The sequence below is a fragment of the Benincasa hispida genome, chromosome 11, assembly GCF_027475165.1.
Source record: "Benincasa hispida cultivar pf3 chromosome 11, pf3_genome.v1.1, whole genome shotgun sequence".
NCBI lineage: Eukaryota > Viridiplantae > Streptophyta > Magnoliopsida > Cucurbitales > Cucurbitaceae > Benincasa > Benincasa hispida.
The window spans coordinates 18,822,905-18,840,355 of record NC_143488.1 but is presented as its reverse complement, the minus strand read 5'-3'; the positions used below and the strand labels follow the sequence as shown (position 1 = coordinate 18,840,355).

Sequence of the window (17,451 nt, the reverse complement as noted above, 5' to 3'; positions counted from 1 at the left end):
TTATATCTAGTGGAGGAGAAAAGAACTATGGTTCATATGTTGCATATGATGTGATATTAAACCATAATATGATTATATTTATTTTTTAATTAAACAATTTTAAAATAATTGTTGGTTGTTTTTTCTCCGTACCAAATGAGATAGTGGGAGGTTGCAATCAGTTTTTGTAACTGAAGGATTAAATGAAAATGGTTTTCATTTGCAAGTATTTTTAGATAATCGCTCCCCGATTAGTACACTGCCCATTGTCTAGCAAACGAGAGCATATATGATAGATCAAAGTTTACTAAACGATCGTATACATGCGCGCTTTTCCTAAACGATCGCATAGTCTTAACTAAACGATCGTCTAGTTTTTTCTAAGCAATTGCACGCTTGAGCGTTTTACTAAACGATCGTCTAAACGATCAAGCCCCTTTTACTAAATGATCGTGCACCTTTTACTAAACGATCAAGCAGTCGTCTATGTGATAGACTTCCAATATCTCCCACTTGCTTGGTCGTGGTAAACGATCGTTCCTTCCTCCTTCCCTTTACCAAATCCAACAGAGCTCACACCTCCTGGATTCTCACTCTGAGAATATCGAGGTTTTCGAGTGGTCTGTCCTCCATTGTTACCGTGTTCATGAGAAGTTCGTTCGGTGGTAGACGACAGTGAGATTTGGTGGACGATAGGCTTGACGATCTCAGCGACAGCGAGATTGGCTGGATTGACGAGAGCGAGATTTAAAGCGAAGAAGAGTTCTTCAACTGGCATGTCTCTCGCTCTTTTGTTGTTTAAGTTTCAAAGCATGTTGTAATTTGTTGTTAAATACATAACTCGTATGTTTGAATGTGAACGTGGCATTTCTGTCACAATGAGTTTGGAATGATCTTGCTTCCGCTCAGAGGTACTCTTTGATAAGAGTTCCTTCAAGAGGGATGCCTTATCCTGGTGACACTACGGATACGGCGAACTACTATATATGGTCTGATCCTGACCCTTCATGTGGAGACATGCGAGTGGGGGTATCTTATACATAGAGTTTGTATAAGACCGGACCACGAGATGATTAGTCTCTTTATATAACGTTGTTGATAATTGAGACTTACATTTCACTAAAACAACCATAGGTGACATGACCTTAATCTTGAGTGTTTTGGGAACTCCTACTTATGAGGGCGATCTTTTGATTAGTATGCGTGAGAGTGGCCAGATTGCCAACTCAACAAGCCAATCTTTTTGGGGATTTGTTTGATTGGGGAGCTAGGAACTCAGTTACACAAGACAGAATTCACTCCTTCCCTGAAACAGGGGTAAGTAGATAGATTTCTCCCTTAAGGGCTGATGCCGGATCTTAAACATAGTGGTCACACCCTCTTTTTAGAAGAGAGGACCCAGTCATAGTAGGACTATGACTTATTGTTCATTAGAGGAATCCGTGGTACTTAAGAAGTTAGATGTAACTACAGGAGCAAAACGGTAAATTGGCCCAGCGATATGTGAAGGGTTATCACACTGTTGATCAGTTAATATGGACACAAAAATATATCTGTAATGAGAAGAGTGCAGCTGTCGATCTTTAGTGGAGTGCCCGATAGTTAACAGATGATGGATCCCGTGACTAAAGAGTTTAGTCAATTATTCACGTACTGTTGGAGCTTCAAGCTACAGGTCCATAAAGTTCCCTTGGTAGCTCAATGGGTTTAAGTTGAGAATCAGATTTTGGGGTTGATTTGAAATGTTTAAATTAACAAGAGGAAATTCAACTATATGTGATGTAATTGGTGTGATGTATAAGATACATTACTTGGAGGAATTAATGTAAATATGATTTACATTAAGTACCATAAAATAGAAAAAGAACTATAGTTTACATGTTGCATATGATGAAATATTAAAACTATAAGTTATAAATATAATATGATAAGTTGGTTATCATATTTATTTATAATATATTAATTATATGATAATTAATTCTTTTTCTCTAATAACCGATTTAGTGAGAGGTTTTGGAATTTTTATGGTAACCCTGAGATAAAAGGAAAATTATTTTCCTAAATTTAGGAGTTGTTTCATTCGAAAAGTATTCACGGAGACAAGCTATCAAGTGAAAGATTTTCACTAAGCGATAGCATTGACAGAGATTAAACGGTCGTGTAGAGTTGACTATACAATAGTCATTCAGCTGGTCGTTGCTACACGATCGAGTGGCTAAGTCTATACAATAGGTTGCTGTTTACTAAACGATCGACCACATCGTCTATGCGATAGACCAACTTCTTATCTCCTACTTTCTCGACCGTCTACTCGATCGTAGACCTCCAATCTCTTCCTCAAGCCAAGATCATACAAAGCCCACGATTCTTGGATTCTCACACCGAGAACACCAAGATAACCATTGTGGTGGTGTCTTTACTTAGTTCGTGAATCGAGTTGGACTCGATTGAATTCGAGGAGCTATTGGTTGTGTACGTTGTGTTCGTGGTCATGGTGTTTCGGTCGTTGCCTTCGAGTGTTATTGTGGATGCGTTGTAGAATAATCGAGGGATTCTTGAAGAATGGTTCTTCAAAGGTATGCATCCTCTATCCTTTGTATCATCGTATAGCATGCTGTAATTTCTATTGTTGCATGACCTGTTAGTTTCCATTTTAGGCTGATGTTCAATTTGAATGGAATTTGGAACGATCCCTTCTGTTGCTCATAGAAATCCTCATGCTAGATTTCCTTCAGCTTGTTGAGTCGGCGATCTGGCCACTCCCACCCATGAAAATCAAAGGATCGTCCTCATAGGCAGGAGTTCACAACTCACTCAGGATTCAGGTCATGTTACCTATGGTCATCTTGGTGAAATGAAATTCTCTATTATGAACGATGTTATATAATAAGACTAAACATTTTGTGGTCCGGTCTTATACAAACTCTTTTGTATAGAATATCCCCACTCACACTAATACATGAATGATCAGAATTAGATCACTTGTAGCACTTTACAACAATTGTAATACTTATAAAGCGGGTCATACTGATAGTATCACCAGGATAAGGTACCCAACCTAATCCACATACTATAGACCATTTAGGTTATCACTTAAACATGATCCACCTATATGTCTTCACATACATGTTTAAGTTACAATGATAACCTTGGATGTTAGTTTATTGGTTTATGGTTAATGCAACTAAAATGTCAAATATTTTATAGAAAAAGTGAATAAAATATCATATATTATTAATCACATAAGAGTTTGTTCATACAAAGTTTACAAACTATAGAACCCTATGAAATTTAGGGCATCAACCCCAACAGACATGACCTGAATCCTGAATGAGATGTGAACTGCTACCTATGAAGGCGGTCCTTTGATTTGTATGGGTGAGAGTGGCTAGATCATTGACTCAATAAGCCTACCATTTTGGGGATTCGTCTGATTAAGGAGCTGGGAACACAGCTACACAAGACGGAATTCACTTCTTCCTCGAGGTCAGGGTAAATAGATAAATTGCTACTATAAGGGCTGATTCCAAGCTTGAACAATGTGGTGCCACACCTTCTCCTGGCCCGAAAGGGGTTTGGCCATAGTTGAACTATGACTTATTATTCATTAGAGGGATCATTGGTACTAAGGAGTTAGATGTAACTACATGGGCAAAATAGTAATTATGGCCTAGTTGTACTTACGAGCAATTTGTGAAGGGTCATCGCACCACTGACTAGTTATATTCAATGGACACAGAAATATATCTGTAGTGCGAAGAGTGCAGCTGTCGATCTTTAGTGGAGTGCCGAAAAGTTAATGGATGTTGAATAATTAAATTAAAAGAGTTTAATTAATTATTCAAGCACCATTAGAGCTTCAAGCTACAGGTCAATGAGGTCCCCTCTGTAGCTCAATAGGGATTAAATGATAATCAATTTTGAATTAATTTGAATTAATCAAATTAATTGAGGGAATTAATTATATGTGTTGAATGAGAAATTTTAGATCAATCACAAGTTGCCACGTCATTTACTAAATCAATGGCGAAATTCCAAATCATTAAATTTGGGCCCAATTAGGAGTTGACATTTGTCCTGAATTGAAGTTGAAGACAAATTTCGATGATGCCACGTGGTTTTATCCTTTGAATCAGATAAGATTAATTTGGCCCAATTTGATATTATTATTTGGGTCAAAGTCCAACTAAGCCCAAAAATAGGTTGAATTTGACCCCCAAATGCCAAATTAGGCCTAAATCCAATTAATTGGACCCAAAGGTCAGACCCATGGACCAACCAAGCCCAAGTCCAACTAATTGGGCCCAAAGGCCATACCCATGGATCAACTAAGCTCAAACCCACCTATGAGCTCTATAAATAGAGAAGCTCTCCTCATTTGGAAGGGTTAGCAATTCTACACTCCAGAGAGCTTAGAGGGAATTCTCTACAATCAGAAGACTCATTGACTCCTAAAGCTGACCACGCTTGAAGACTGAAGTCCTTTGGAGATACAGACGTTCTAAAGACCAAAGTCCTTTGAAGATACAAGCATTCCAACCACGCTTGAAGATTGAAGTCCTTTGAAGATACAAGCATTCTGACCACACTTGAAGACTGAAGTCCTTTGAAGATGCAAGCATTTTAAAGGCTGAAAAAGATACAAGCATTCTAAACACACTTGAAGACTGAAGTCCTTTGAAGATACAAGCATTCTTCCAAGACTCGAAGCTTAAGAACATCCACACGCCCCACTTCTATACATCAAGCGTACGCATTCAACCGAGAGAGAATCAGGGGATTAAGTACTAGAGATCGAACCACATCGCATCAAATCAACATCAACACCAATTCAAGTTCAACTCTATAAAATAAGTTTCTCTGGATGCCTCGTGCAAACACTAATCCTCCAAAAAGATCAACAAGCCCGAAGGCCGATCATCCAAGAAGATCAACAAGCCCAAAGGCCGATCGTCCAAGAAGATCATCAAGCCCAAAGGCCGATCATCAAAGAAAATCAACGAACCCAAAGGCCGATCATTCGACTATAGTTTATTTTAAGAGCATCAAAATATTATGTATTAGAGATTGTACTCACTTTCCACAAAATTAATACGAATACATAATTCAAGTTCCACGAAATAAATTTCTCTTGAAATCTCGTGCGAACAATATGTGATATAATTAATTTAATTTAATTATATATGATATAATTATATAAAGTATATGAAACATTATAATATAAAATTTATTTAAGAGGAAATAAATATTTGAATATGACTCAAATATTAATTATATGAATTGGACTCCTACAATTGAATTTAATATAAATAAGATTTATATTAACTTCCATTATTGAGCGAAGTAAAATTGTAGGTTATATTGTATGTGATACAATATTAAACCATAGGTTATATGTTTTATGTCATGTAACCTATAGTTATATATATATGTATATAATTTTATATAAATTAAAATTAATTTATTTTTTATTTTTATTTTCATTTTTGAATTAATGGGAGGGAAATAATTTCACTCCCCTAATTGCTCTCAACTCACTACGTGTGAGGGAGGTGATAATGAGATTTGCATCTTTTTCACAAAATTGGATGGCCAGACAATTGAGAATGATCTCTGCAAGAAATCTCCAGAAAAGACCAGACCTTCCCTTCCAACTCCTCTTAAATTTTTTCCCTCTCTTCCAAAAACCTAAGAGCCCACAAATCTCCTTAGTGATTCTCATCCCAATAGAGAATACAGGAGGTTCTGATTGGTGGTGGCTAATTAGGGTTCGAGTACATTGCAATTCGTTACTTTTTGGAGAAGAGGATACACGAAGAAGATCTGATCTTCAAGGGTAAGTTCTATCTTCTCTTTTCTCAATTCTAAAGGTATGCTGTAAATTTAAATTTAATGCATAATTTTTCCTGTTTATTTATGTAAAATTCTTATTATGTAAAAATTGAAATTTGGGACTGATCCTCGCTTCTGCATTGGACCTTCATCGATTCCTTCAGTAGGATCATAACATTTGTATCCTTTTCTATTTGGAGCATACCTACAAAAACACATTTTCTTGCTTTTGGATCTAATTTACTAATACCCCTACCAGGATTTTTTAGCTGTGCATCCAAAAAATTTTAGATTCATTGAATTCATTAATCTGGTTTTTGGAAACTCTTTTTGGAGAACTTGAATAGGAGTTTTAAAATTTAAAACTCTAGATGGCATTCTATTAACCAAATAAGTGGTGTGTAACACAACTTTATCCCAAAGATATTTAGGTATATTCATAGAAAACATGAGAGCTCTAGCTACTTCTAACAAGTGTTGATTTTTCCTTTCAGCCCTACCATTTTGTTGTGGTGTATCATTGCAAGAACTTTGTTGGATTATCTCGTTCTCCATAAAAAACTTTCCAATAATTTGTGCAAAATATTCTTGACCGTTATCACTACGAACAATTTGAATTTTAGTATTAAATTGAGTGTGAACCATATGGTAAAACTGTTTGAAAATGCTCTCTATCTCTAATTTCTCTTTTAGCAAATAAACCCAACAAACTCTAGTATGGTCATCTATGAAAGTTATAAACCATCTTTTATCAGGACATGTTCTAACTTGTGATGGGCTCCATATATCAGAGTGAATTAACATAAATGGCCTAGATGCTTGATATAGATGTGGAGTATATGAGCTTCTATGATGTTTTGCATATGCACAAATTTCGCATTGGAAAAGTGACGATTTTTTATTACGAAATAAGTTTGGAAACAATCTTTTTAAATAAAAGAAATTTGGATGACCTAGTCTAAAATGCCATAAATAAATTTCATCATTACTACAAACAGACATTGTTTGGAGGCATGACCTTCTTTGAACATTATTATTCGTGTTGGAGTCTTCATCCAAAAAAATAAAGATCATTACTTTCCCTAGCACTACCAATCATCTTCCCCGAGGCCAGGTCCTGAAATTTACAGAGTGACGATGAAAAATTAGCAAGACATGGTAGGTCTTTTGTGATTTTGCTTAGAGATATAAGATTACAAGTCAATTGGGAATATATAAGACATTAGATAGAACCAAAGACGTCATATTGCAATATTACCAACACCAACTATGGTAGAATAAGAACCATCGGCCATTCTCACTTTTTTATTCCCTGCACAAAATTTATAAGAGGAAAAAAAGGCTTGAGGAACTAGTCATATAGTTAGTGGCCCCTGAATCTATTATCCAGGGAAGATTTTGTTGTTGAGAGGGAAAACACATAATATAATTTACCATTTTGTGCAAACGAACACGATGGCGAAGTGTCAGATTGAGTAATTTCAAGATTTGTTCTATTTGTTCCGGAGTGAACTGAGTTGCAGTTGATTTGACTGGATGTTCTTGTGAAGTTTCAATCATAGTATGGCACGTTCATCCTTTGGTTTCCATCCTAGAGGCTTGCCGTATATTTTCCAACAAGTCTCACGAGTATGCCAAAACTTTCTGCAGTGATCACACTATGGCTTTTTCTTCTTATCTCCACTTTAATCATACTTAGGGGTCATTAAGGCTATCGTATTACTACTATTTTAAAAAATCGAAGTGTTTATATGCATAATCTTGCCTCTAGACGGACTTCAGAAAAGACTTCTCGAATTGATGGCAAGGGTCGACGCCCAAGAACATAACCCTTTACTTCATCAAGACTCTGATTAACACCTGCAAGGAACATGAACACACAATTATTCTCTTCACGCTTCTAATAACGAGTGAAATCCGTTGTGCTCTCCCACACATCCTCCCTGTATTGGTCTAGTTCATGCCACAATGCAGCCTTCTCATTGTAATAGGTTGTGAAATCACGTTCTCCTTGTTTTGATTGCCATAAATTAATTTTTAATTCAAAAATTTGTGAAGCATTCTCACGGTCAGAGTAGGTCTCTCGAACGAAATCTCATACTACCTTTGCTGTCTCCATAAACATGTGAGGTTTAACAATTGAGGGATCCATAGAATTAAACAACCAAGCTGTTATTAAGGAGTTCTCGTACCTCCATGTTTTGTATGCAACATCATCAGTATTTGAAGCACAAGATTCACCTGTTAAGAACCCAATTTTTCCCCTATCGTCAATGGCTAGCTTGACTAATTGTGCCCATTCAAGCTAATTTTTTCCATTCAACCGATGCACAATGATATGCATTGATGAGTGAATTGTAAGGTCTCCTGCCATTTTACTTGAGGTATTGAGATCAGGGATTTTTTTGGTGGTCTAGGCTAGATCGAATGTGGTAATATTATTAGTTGGGGTTGATTGATTTTTTTTCCTCCCAGACGATATATCCATAGTAAGAAATTGTGGGTTTCAAATTTTGTTGCACTCAATTGAGTTTTATGCAGATTGATGGTTTTTTTTTAAAAAAAAATAATTATGGGTACTTTTTCCATGAGTTTCTCTTTTGATGGGTATAAATGTCACACTTGGGAAGAAAAAGAATTTACGCTGATGAAGAGGAAAGAAATCAAGCTGGAGAAAGAGATCTTTTGATGGGTCTTTTGGATGGATGGAAATTCTAACGCCAAATATATCTTTTAAAGACTTTTTTCCTCCCGCTCTGATACCATGTAATTTTGAGTAGATAATAATTTCTCATTTACTTCAAAGAGCTATAAGGCCTTTTAAAGATATAATTAGGCTAAACTAGGGTTCATTAGAAACTAGGGAAAAAAATCTAAACAAATAACAACCTATCTCAACTGACTAGATACACCTAAATAAAGATACAAATAAATATACAAAAGATAATAAATTAAATACACGATTCTATATGAAGGCTTGGTCAACCTTCGAAAGGTCGAGTGCCGATCAAGGCTAGGCATTGGATGCTGACTTCTTTTCTCTTTTGCCATCATACTTAATCTTACAAAGACTAAAGCACGTGCGACAGGTGGTCTAATGTGGTCAAAGGCTGAGGTACTTCGATTATTACTCTCATTTTCTTTTGCATCATCGACCTCCTATGCAGTTATATGATTGTTATCGACCACCTTCCCCCTTAACCTTCTAGTTATATGAACTGGCTCTGATGACTTATATCCAAGTCCTTTTCTTGATGCAGGTATAACATGTCCTTCCTGCAAAAGCCTCTTTTGGGTCGAAGAAAGCTCAGGTTGCTTATAGATCTTCAAGCTCTTAAACTCAGTGTGAGTTACAAAATCATGACCTGTTTTTGCTAGCAGCTTGTAAGCCTTAAGATCGACCCATCTTTCGTCCATTTTTCAGGCAGGTTTACTTTTGTCAGGTCTATCTTTGGTTTATAGATCTCCTGTTGCGTTATCTTGTGAACGGTGTAACAAAATTCACTTTTAGGATTTCGATATCACCAACCGTCAACCCCTTCGAGCATTCCACAAATGGCGACTCGTCCTTTCCACGTCTTGACAAAGTAACATAATACAAGATTGAAGGGCTCAAAGCTTTTTCATTTTTTAAAATTGTAATCTTTGTAGTGTTAGTGGAGGCCTCACTCTCTTTAGAGAGATAGTTGCCTTGTCACTTGCTTCTTTCGTTACAACTGCTTGTGATCTTGGCTTGGGTTCACCTCCATCTTTTATGAAAAGGGTCTCCATAGGCATTGCTTCATCGATGCCATCATTCTTCAAGTAAAGCTTCACGTCTGCGAAGTGAGACTCATATTCTAAGAATGGATTGAAGTATGCTTCAACTTTCTTAATGCCATCTTGGTAAAACTTGAAACATTGGTGTAGTGTTGAAGATATCACTCTATTTTCGTGACTCTAAGGATGGCCCAACAATAACTTATATATGGTTTTCATATCTATGACATGGAATAATGTGTGGGTCTTTCAGGCCGCTAATGATAAGTTCTAAGTGTATCATGCCTATCGACCATTAGCAGCCTTGATTGAAGCCTTGAATTTCTAGTTTTTTTTTTTTTTTTTAGTTCTTCCATCAAGATGCCTAATTTCTTCATTGCCGACTTAGGCATTATATTGACGATTGATCCATTATCGATGAGAAATCAACCAACCCTTTATTCTCAAACGTATCCTGAGACATACAATAGCCTATTATGAAGTTCTGATCCTAATAGTAGATCTTCATCTGAGAAGGTTATAGACGTACAGTAAGAGGCACATGTGTGCGTCATAGAGGTTGGAGCACTAGATGTGTTTGAACCTATCAACACATCAATGAGAACCATCTTGGTTCCTGGAGGAAGTGACAACAAGTCATTTACTTTGAACGATGGTAAATCTTTCAGTTCTTCCATAGTCTCCAAAGAACTCAGAGGATTTCCCTCACTCTTTATCGTACTGACAGCATGACACGCAATGACTTCTAGTGTTTTCTTTGAACAATTGTTGTAGAAGTTCTTTGGAAAGAAATCCACTAGTGTCATTTATCTTCTGAGTCGAGAAAAGTCCTCATCTTCCTTCTCAATAAGCTTAGGATTCCAAGCGTTCTTTGTTTTCCTTTCTTTTTCGAGTCTTGTTCACTCTTCTATACCTTTGATAGGAGCGTGACTCTTTTGGGGTAGAACTCGATTTTCTTTTCTTTTGGCAAGTTACAAGGATACATCCCCGTCGTCATCATCGTCAACATACTCATCTTTGTTGTTAGAACCTGTCATCGGGATCGATTGTTGAAACCAAATAACTACAGGTTCGAGGGTCCTAAACTGAAAAAAGCATTATCTTTCATCATAAAGTGTACTTGGTGTTGGAACACTTGGAGTCACTACGTCTGTAGCGTGATTTACTTGAACTACTTCATCCAGATCTAACTCAATCTTTTTCTCACGAGCCAACCTTAGAATGAACTTCTTCAACACAAAGCATTTTTCGACTGGATGATTAACGACCCTGGTGATACTTGCATTAGTTAAGATTGTCCATTTTTCCTACTTGTTCCGGTCGTTTGCATTCTGACAGCTGAATAAGTTTCTTTTTAGTAGTTGCTCGAGCATATCTACAACATCAGAATCAAGGAATGAATAGACCTACTTCTGTCTTTCTTTTAGAGTTAAGGGACGCATTTCACCTCCATCATCCCTCTTCTCAATTTTGTTCTCCTTTCCTTTGGAAAAGAATTTCAGCGGGTTCGCATTTACAATCGTCAATTCCTTTGTGACACTCTTCCCAATTTTTTTGGTGCCTTTTACTTCCTTCTTATATTTCTTCATTTCAGGATCGGGAAATTCTTAGTTCCTCTATTGGCGATGCTTAGCTCCATATCTTGAGCGTGAGTCACCAACTCTTTAAATGTCCTAGGTTTTATCCTCTATAAAATGTAGAGAAGTCCCTAGTGCATGCTTTGGGTGCACATCTCCATTGCAGACAATTCGTTGAGTCTGTTTTTGCAGTTAAGACTTAGAGCTCTCCGTCGGTTGATATAGTCGATGACTAGCTCTTTCTTTTGCTGCTTAGCGTTCATCAGCTCCATCATGCTAACAGTACACCCAGTGTCGTAAAAGCGGTTCAGGAACTTTCTTTCATGTTGCTCCCAACTATCGATCACCTCAAGCTCTAGATCAGTGTACCAGTCAAAAGTATTTTCCTTCAGAGTTTGGACAAATTTCTTGACTAGCAGATCTTCTCTGTTTCTCGTATTCTCATATTTTTCAATTAAGTGGGTAATGTGTTGTTCTGGGTTGCCCTTTCCATCGAATTTTTGGAACTTCGGTGGTTAGTACCCAGTAAGCATCCTTAAGTTGTCAATTCTCTTAGTGTAGGACTTGGAGTACATATAAGAAGTTTGAGATGAGCCTCCATACTGAGCTCTGATGCAGTTGGTGATCATATCTTGTAGTTGCTGAACCAACAATGAAGCAATGGATGTTGATTGCTTTGGCAGATTTTCTTGCAATACGATCTTCCCTTTGTCATTGGCTTTAACAACAAGAGTTTGGCTTGACTCAGCAGTTTTCACGAGCTTGCATCTATTCTAAGGTAACAATTTCGTGATATCGCTCCTTTACAGCTTTCATCATGAAATTTATCTTTCTTTCCATCTCTGTCGTGGCTACCTCCGCCGTTACATCCGCCATCATGACAGACATTACATCTCGGTGTGATTCCCTCTTTGACTTGTTGGAGGCAAAAGTAGAGTTGTCAAACAAAGTATTTTTCTTGATGACAATCCCATCTTTAGGGGACTCTGTCATCTGTTTCAAGATGTTATGTACGATGACGAAACCTTGCTCTTGCTTCTGCATAACCTCCTTTGAACGACTGCGGGTGATAGGTCCCGTGTAGGAGTCACTTGTAACAGCTACCTTGGATGCAGCTTTCTTTGGTGCCATTGATTTGTTTAAACATTGAGGGAGAGATGGGAGGAAGTAATTTCCCACTAGGCGTGTCAATTTGTTCACACGAGGTTTTCTGAGAAATTTATTTCGTGGAGTTGAACTTAAACTTGTGTTGATTTAATGCGATGTGGTTCAATCTCTAGTACTTGATCCTTAGATTCTCTCTCGGTTGAATATGTACGCTTGACTTGAGGAAGTGAAGTGTCACAATTATACTTGTCTAGGGCATGTTGCCCATGGCCGCATGTCTACCTCCACCTCTTTTTACTATGCTTTCATCTTATGTATTTTCTTTTACTAGGTAGTTTGCTTTCTATGTACTTTTCTTAGTGTGTGACCGCTCTCCCATTTCCATATGCAATGATGATGTATTTTTGTTTAGAATGCACTATATGGGGGTAAGACTAATCATCATGCCCTTATACTAGCGAGTTGTATGCTATAAAGCCATGTTGTTGCTTATTGCTTTCTAGCTGTACAACTAATGTTCATTGTTTACATATGCAAAGTTTTCTATTTTTTTGAAGGGCTGAAATGGTGGGCAAAGAAAAAGTGTATGAACAGAGAATACAAGATCTCCTAGCCGCATATGCGGCGACCGAATGGTTGTTTGACTTAATTGAGGAATCTCAAAAGATGAGGCAACAGTCGAGATCCCCTAATAGAGGGAGAAAGAGTAATGGTTCGAGCCCACCGAGGAATAGTGGGAGAGATAGGGACACTAGTGGAGATGGGAAACCACTTAAGCAGACGACCGGAAATACATGGCGGGGCAAAATCAGCAGAATTTCTATTGGCTTCTATCCTATTATATGTAAAGGAACTCTTATTCAAGAGTACCTATGAGCAGAAGAGGATCTTTTCAATTCATTGTGACAAAATTACCACATATACATTCAAACATACTAATATGCATTCATAATACTGAAGAGATCAAGAGATCATACCAGTTGAAGATTTCTTCTTCACAGCGAGTCTAAAACCCAACCGTCTACCTTGAACAATCACCACTCGAACAAAAGGAAACGGAGATGACACCACCACTCAGAGCCCTCAGTATTCTTGGAGTGAGAATCCAAAGTGTAGGCTTTTTCAGATTTGGTAGAAGGAAAGAGGAAGAGAGATCGTACACAATGATCAAGCAAGTGGGAGATGAGGTCGTCTATCACATGGACAGGATGCTTGATCGTTTAGGTGAAGTATACGATCATGTAGGAAAAAAAATAAGCGATCATCTAAACCATCATGTAGGAAAGGGTGAGCGATCGTCTAAATGATCGTGTAGAAAAAACTAAGCGATCGTCTATACGATCATTTAGGAAAAACTAAGCGATTGTCTATATGATCATTTAATAAATATCGGAAGCTAAACGATCGCTTAGGAAAAGGTAAACGATCATTTAGTTAATAGCGCGTGAAGGTGTAATCGGTAAGCGATCGCTTAGCAATATTGTATATGTAAGCGATCATGCAGGCACTATCGTATAGGCACTGATTTTCTAAGCGATGACACACTCTTTAACACAATGTCCGCGCATCTCATGCTTAACACACCATCAGCTATTTATGCGTCTCAAAGTGATCTTTCAATACACTCATCCGTTATTAGAACAGAAGAGATGCTGTCCCATTTTCTTTTTAACCGTCCAATGAATGTGATCTCATCATATTCATAACACATAAATTAATATCATATATTAATTATAATATTTTTCTTCACTAGATATAAATCATATTTATATCCATTTTCCTCTAAATTAATGTATCTCATACATAAAGTTAATTATATCGTATTTAATTAACTCGTTCAATTATATCATATATAATCGAACTCCCTCTTATCAATTTAAACATTTCAATCTGACTCAAAAACTAACTCTCAACTTGTTTTCAAGCTACCAAGGGGACCTTATGGACCTATGGCTCGAAGCTCCAATGGTACGTGAATAGTTGACTAAACTCTTTAGTCACGATATCCACCATTCGTTAATTGCCAGGCATTCCACTAAAGATCGATAGTTGAACTCTTCTTGCCATAGATATATTTCTATGTCCATTGGATATAACCAATCATTAATACGATGACCCTTCATATATGCTCGTAATTACAACAGGCCAATTTATCGTTTTGCCCCTGTAATTACATCTTCCTCCTTAAGTACCACTGATCCCTTTAATGAATAATACAACATAGTTCTACTATGTGTGAACACCTCTTGGGCCATGAGAAGGTGTGTGGCGCCACATCGTTTAAGCCCCGGGATCAGTCTTTAAGAGAGCAATCTATCTACTTACCCCTACTTTGGGAAAGGAGTGAACTCCATCTTGTGAAGCTGAGTTCCCAGCTCCCAAATCAAACAAATCCCCAAAATGGTAGGTTTGAGTCGGTGCTCTGGCCACTTGCACCCATGCAAATCAAAGGACCGCCCTCAATGGCAAGAGTTCCCAACTCACTCAAGATTGAGGTCATGTTACCTATGGTCATCCTAGTGAAGTGAAGTCTCAGTCATGAACGGAGTTATATGACAAAACATTAATACTTCGAGGTTAGGTCTTATACAAACTTTTTGTATAGGACGCCCCCGCTTGCATATCCACTACAAGAATTATCAGGATCAGACCATCTGTGACAAGTCACAACATTTCTAACAATTCCACAAAATGGGTCGCATCCATAGTGTTATCAAGATAAGGTTTCCCTCCTTTATCCATATACTACAGACTATTTTAGTTGTCACTTAAGACATGATCCACTTGTATGTCACTACATACAACTTAAGTTACATAAAGACAACCAGGGATACTAAGTTTATTGGTTTGTGGTAAAATAAAAAACATCTAAATGTGCAAAGTCAAGAGGTGAAGTAAATATCATATGTATTATACATCACAAGTGTTCGTACAAAGTTGTTTACAAACTACAGGACACGAGACTTTAGGGCACAAATCCTAACAATATGTGCAAAGGCAGCACAAGGCGAGAGAATGTCCGAAATGAGTAACCTTTAACGCTTTTCAAGCCTTATTAGTCTCGAATTGGAAAGGCAAAGCTGTTCAGGTAGAGGACGATAAGGTACAAGTCGAGGAAGATGGAACCCCATGAGTTGGGGCCCTAAGATTTTTAACTGCCCTCTAGAAGAATATGGGAGAACCAAAGGAATCCCAAAAAGGCGAACTGATGTATGTTGATGCTTGGGTCAACCATAGATCAACCATAAGTACCATGGTCGACTCGGGAGCCACCCATAACTTTATGTCTGAAACGGAAGCCAGACGGTTGAATCTCCGTTAGGAAGGAGGCCCAGGTAAAATGAAAGTAGTGAACTCTGCAGCCTTGCTTATTACAGGAATGGTAAAGAGAGTAGTCGTAAAGTTGGGGGATTGGAGTGGCCCTGTCGATTTCGTGATAGTCAAAATGGATGATGTTGACGTGGTGTTGAGGATGGAATTCTTGCTAGAGCACCAAGTAATATCGATACCCCTCGCCAAGTGTCTAGTGATCACAGGGTCTACACCCACCATTGTGCATGCCGGAATCAGACAGTCGAATGGGATAAGGATGATCTCGGCCCTCCAGCTGGAGAAGGACTTTACCCACGAGTCAGTCGAAACCACGGAAGAGAAGATCCCTTGAGACATTTCCATGTGTCTTAGAAAAGTGTCGTGTTGTCGAGTCGGACAAGTTACATAAGTTTCTACCTCCAAAAAGGAGGAGAAGAAGAAGAAGGAAGCCTAGACACCGAGAGTTCCTATCAGGGGATAGAGTTTGGGTAAACTTGTGCTTAGGACAGTTTCGAAGTCGAGGATAAAAAGAAAGTTGCCTCGAGCAGCTTTAGAGGACGAAAGTAATCGAATGGGTTGAGAAAGCCTCTTATCGGGCGCAGTTACCATCGTGGATGGAGATTCATCCTGTCATCCACGTAAGTAGACTGAAACCCTATCATCTTGACCATGCCGAAGAGTGATCTAGTGTGGTGACCCATCTGACTGGTACGACGAAGAGAATGACAGAGGAAGAAGTCAATGAAAGACTTGCTGGGAGAAGTGACAGAGTTGGAAGACCAGGAACAAGCTGGGAAGAGTTCCTAGAGAGGTGGAAAAGCCTCAAAGATAGAGAAGTCCATTGAGAGCGCGCAGAAGACCTCAAGGAAATTGCTCAACAATTTGCGGAGTTTGAGCCGAGTCGGTTGATGGGGACGTTAACCAATTGAGTGGGGGAGAATTTCACGGTCATGCTTGTCCAGGACGTGTTGTCCATGGCCGCATGTCCGCCTCCACCTCTTTTTACTATGCTTTTATCTTATGTATTTTCTTTTGCTAAGTAGTTTACTTTCTATGTACTTTTATTAGTGTGTGACCGCTCGACCATTTCCATATGCAAGGGTGACAGATGTATTTTTGTTTAAAATGCACTATATGGGGGTAAGACTAATCATCATATCCCCATACCAGTGAGTTGTATGCTATAAAGCCCTGTTGTTGCTTATTGCTTTCTAGCTGTATGGCTAATGTTCATTATTTACACATGCTTTCATATGTTTGCAAAAACCTTTTCCTCTAAACCCGTTTTCTAAAACCTTTTTTGAAGAACAGGGGTGGAGGTTGTTTGAAATGCCCATTGTGCCATTGACTATTTGGATTTCGATTGGCTGACTTGTTCGAGGGCGGGACAAGTGCCGCACAATCGCCTCGAGACCCTTATGAAGGTGCGATTGTGACATGAAGGACGTAGTGTTCTTGAAATTTGATGTCCTTGAAGAACCTTTGTATCTTCAGAGTTTGAGTTTCAACGAGTGGTTCATTCTTCAGGAGTCAAGGAGTTTTTTTTATCGTAGAAAATTTCTTCTAGGCTCTCTGGAGTGTAAAATTGCTGACCTTTGCAAATGAAGAGAACTTCTCTATTTATAGAGTTCATAGGTGGACTTTGTGGGTTTGGGCTTGGTTGGTCCATGGACCTTGCCCCTGAGCCCAACTGATTACATTTGGATCATATTTGACATTTGGGTCAAACTAAGCCTATTTTTTGGACTCAATTGAACTTTAGCCCAAATAATAATATCAAATTGAATTAAATTATTTGATTCTATCCAACGGTCATGATAAATACAAGTGGCATCATCGGGATTTGCCAATTTATGTTTTCGATTTCAATTTAGGACACATGTCA

General features: G+C 38.1%; 1 pseudogene; it reads right to left on the bottom strand.

The window, feature by feature from the left end:
* Nucleotides 1-6,076: 6,076 nt before the first annotated feature.
* Nucleotides 6,077-8,185, bottom strand: LOC150032459 (uncharacterized; annotated as a pseudogene).
* Nucleotides 8,186-17,451: the final 9,266 nt, after the last annotated feature.